This window comes from Pelodiscus sinensis, chromosome 19 (genome assembly GCF_052426305.1).
Source record: "Pelodiscus sinensis isolate ZL-2025 chromosome 19, ASM5242630v1, whole genome shotgun sequence".
In the NCBI taxonomy this organism is placed as follows: Eukaryota; Metazoa; Chordata; order Testudines; family Trionychidae; genus Pelodiscus; species Pelodiscus sinensis.
In genome coordinates, this window is record NC_143070.1 from 18,671,620 (window position 1) to 18,675,809 (window position 4,190).

The 4,190-nt window shown below is 51.9% G+C and overlaps 1 non-coding gene across 1 annotated transcript; it reads left to right on the top strand.

Annotated features, from left to right (window-relative positions):
* The first annotated feature begins 1,632 nt into the window (after window positions 1-1,632).
* On the top strand, window positions 1,633-1,726 carry TRNAI-UAU (transfer RNA isoleucine (anticodon UAU)). Its single transcript has 2 exons — window positions 1,633-1,670; window positions 1,691-1,726. It is a non-coding gene; the product is annotated as a tRNA-Ile (tRNA).
* Window positions 1,727-4,190: the final 2,464 nt, after the last annotated feature.

Below are 4,190 nucleotides of genomic sequence, written 5' to 3' on the forward strand. Positions count from 1 at the left end.
CCAGCCTCCTGCATTAACTCCTGCATCTCCCCCAATCCTTAGCTCTGAGCCCTCCGCACCCCACCCCACCCCACCCCTAACTTTCTTTCAGGTCCTGTTGTATCTCAGCCCCTTTGCCCCCCAGCCTAAGCCCCGGAGGAATGAACTGTGATAGGACAGGACCTGTAAGAAATGTAAGTTACCTTCCCCCTGAAAAACCCTGAGCAGACAAGAGCCAGACAAGGGCCCATTCTCATGGCAGCAACACTGGAGTGACCCAGCGTGAGGGGCAGAGACCCTGGAGGAGTTTAACTGAGAGCTGTGACAGGAGGGGCCATACCTCAGTGATGTGGTGAAGAACTAGCCAGATGTAGCCAGAGCCTGTGTGTAAGGACCAGAGAGAGGGTGGGTGGAAGATGGCAACCAGTGGAAGGGCCTGTGGGACAGGCAGGATGTGGTGTTGCTCCCAGTCACGGAGCAAGGGGGCAGTGGGGAGTGCTGGGAACAGACTAAAGTCTCTGTTGTAGCCCTGTGGAGCTGGCAGCTGGAGCCGGGACGCCCACAGGAGATGCCAGAGAGAGGGGGAAGTTTCAGTGGGGGCAGAAGGAGGCAGGCTTGGAGAAGGGCAGTAGAGCTGTGAGCCTGCAGCTGACTTTGTGCTGAGGGCTGAGATTACCCAGAGGGAACCTCCTGGCCCCTCTGTGCCCTGGCAAGTTTGGCCTAGTGCTGGGGAGGAGGTTGGGGGGTGGGGCTGTGAGGAGGGCAGGGAGGAGGTGGAGGCAGGAGGCTGGAGGTGCAGAGTCCCTGGCCTACATCCTGGCCTGATGCCTGGGAAGGGCTCTGCGCGTGTCTCTACTCAGCCTGGGTTTCCTTTGCCCTGCAGACACCCCCTTAGGGTGCATTGTTAGAGTGCTGGTGCCTCCCACCACCTGGTTCTTCTCACCTCAACAGAGAGTCCCAAGAGCAGAAAGCTGAAAGTTCAGCTTCAAACCAGCCCCCTCCTGTGGGCCTGTAAGGCTACATCGACACTGCAGTGCTATTTCAGGGTACGGAGGTATCTGATATAGCTATCCCGTGTCTTAACAGCAAGCCCCTTATTTTGAAATCTAACGGGCTCACTATTCCCACATCCCTATAAACCTCATTCCATGACGGGTAAGGGACGTTTCAGAATAACAAGTTATTTTGAAATTTGGTGCTGTGTAGATGCCAAAGCTATTTCAAAATAAGTTCAAAATGAGATACGCAATTTACATAGCTCAAATTGCGTATCGTGTTTTGACCCTCAGTGCATTATAGGCACACCCTGAGGGTGTGTCTACACTGCACCCTAAACTCGAAATAAGATCTGCAATTTGTGCTATGCAAATTGTGTATCTTATTTCAAATCTATTTCCAAATAGCTTATTTATCTCTGCCAGCCAAGAGTCACAGGTGCCCAGAGAAAGCACTGATTACAGGCCACAGGGTGTAATGGGCAGCACTCAGGACTTTGAATCTGAGTTCAGCTCCCAGTGGAACCTACTGGTGAGATGCTGGTGAGTTGCAGATCCTTGGGAATCAATGCTTTTGCCTTCTGCCCCCTCTTGTGCAATTCCACTTTGTTCTTGACTTTATCAATCTAAGGACTTTGCAGAAGAGGCTTAAACAGCTGCTCCAGTGGTGCAATGGGTCAGCGCACAGTACTTATAAGGCAGTACCAGAAGCAGACATGCTGAGGTTGTGAGTTCAAGCCTCACCTGGAGCACTGTTTTTTTCAGTCCCTTCAGGGATTTCCCCTTGCAGTGAGCCCTGTGGGAGCTGGGATTCCAGCCCAGATGAGGGGAGGTGTCAAAATTCCCCCTCCACATATTATCGCCTCATCAGAGTGAATGCTGGGTGGCCAGGATCCAAGGCCAAGTGGCACAGAGAGGGTTGGACCCTTGACCCTCTTACCACCAGGGTCTAGTTGCCCATCTTCCCCACTATCAGCATCTGCAGTCCCTTTCAGCCATTGGGTCAGCCTGAGAAAGGAGGCAGGAATGGGGCAAAGTAGCAAGTCAAGCTGAGGGGGGCAGGCAAAAGTCATCTTGCCTTGGAGGGCCACTGGCAAAATAAGAGAAGTGGGGGCCCCAGAGCTTGGCTAGAAACTGCTGAAGTAGCTCAGTTGGGAGAGCCTTAAATTGAAGATCTAATGGTCCCTACTTCAATACCAGCCTTTGGCAGAAGCCTGTAGGATTATAGGGCTAGAAGGGATCCTCTGGAGTTCATAGAGTCCAACCCCAACTCAATCATCTCGGGCAGGCTGGGACTTAACCTCTTCTACAGATGGAGACTCCACCAGCTCCCTAGGGAATCCACGCCAGTGTTCACCACCCTCCTTGGGAAATAGCTTTTCCTAACGTTCAACCTAGTCCTCCCCACTGCAACGTGAGACTATCACTCCCTGTTCTGCCATCTGTCACCGTTGAGATCAGCCTCTTTGGAACCTCCCTTCAAGAAGTTGAAGGCTGCTACCAAATCCCCCCTCACTCTTCTCTTCTGCAGACTAAACAAACCCAAGTCCCTCAGCCTCTCCTCATAAGTCATGTGCTCCAGCCCCCTCACCATCTTGGTTGCCCACTGCTGAACTTTCTCCATTGCGTCCACATCCTTTGCCACTGAGGCTGAGCCCTTGTTTGGCTCCTTTGTGGAGAGCCTGGCTGTGCTTCCTGGAGGGATGTTGTCGGTCTCAGCTCTGGGCATGGGCCTGCCCCTGCACACCCTGCTGAGCCCTACACCATGTCCCTCGCTTTCTCTATGGTGCAGGAGGAGCCCTCAAGCAGGCGAGGCAGAGCATTGTCACACTGCCTGTGAGTGTGACCCAGACACACAGCACAAGTTGTGTACCACAGACAGACAGACCCAGAATCCGAAGTCAAAGGCTGCACAGACACACACAGGAGATTCTGATAAGAACACCCGGGCAGATACTAACATTGGGTCTGGTCTCTGACAGGCCGTATTTAGCATGGCTGCCTCAGATTTCAACATCCCAAGGGCAGCTGGGGGCTTTGTGGGTCCCTGTTGCCCACAGCCAGCCCCACTCCCATGTCTAAAGCCACAGATCACACCCTGGGGCAGCCACAGAGGCTGACAGGGAGCTTCTCAAACCCACCATCCGCCACCCAGCTCAGCCAAAGTGGGGCGCTGGCTCATGCCCACTGGGACCCAGCTTTGCTTGTTTTCCTTTCTCCCAGAACCCCTTTCTTCTACTGGGCTGCAAGGAGCCATTTCCGGGACGCCCTGAGACAGACATAGGACTCTGCCTCCCTTCAGCCAGCTGTACCCCACAGGCTTTGGCAGAACAAGGGGGAGCTCTGCTCACCCCACTGAGTCCCACTAAGGTGCTGAGTTTCTCCCCTCCCTCCCTCAACTTGGCTTTCCGCCTCTGCCCCATTCCTGCCTTATGTCTTCCTTGTGCTAGTTGCACAAGGGAGGCATCAGGAAGAGCCGCCTCCATACGCCAGCCTCCGAGGGCAGGGGAGGCCAAGCCACAAACCTCCAACAGGTGCCTGGCCTGACTCATCTTGCTTCCCAGGCTGGTACCAAGGCGCATTCTCAGCTGATGTCACCACCCTCAGGGTATGTCTACACATCAAAGCTATTCGGGATACCAGAGTTATCCCGAAATAGCTACCCCGTGTCTTCACAAGCCACCCATTATTTCAAAATATTTTTTGAAATAACAGATGCACTATTTCAACATCCTGGTAGCCCTCATTCCACGAGGGTTAAAGGATGTCTCAAAATAGCATTTTATTTTGAAATTTGGTGCTGTGTAGACAGCACCAAATTTCGAAATAAGTATGCCATTTGTGTAGCATAAATTGCACATCTTATTTCAAGGGCAGTGTAGACATAGCCTAAGTGATATCAGAGTTGAGTTTATCCCAGGCACAAGTAACTGTACTTACCAGAGCACTAAGGGGAAATTACAATGAGAGAAGACCCTGTATTTTGACCTGGTTTTGAACCAGGGAGCTTTTGTGTGTTACACAAACATGCTACAGAAAGATTCCCTGCAATACCACAATTTGGAGAAACATTTTGTTACTAACCTTTGGCCTAAAACAGGCCTCTGAAAAGGACCTTTTAATTGAAAATTGCTGAGAGTGCTGATTTTAGCCAATGATCTCTATATTGAGTATAAAGAATTTGTAACACACATGCTAAGTGAAAATGAATGTCCA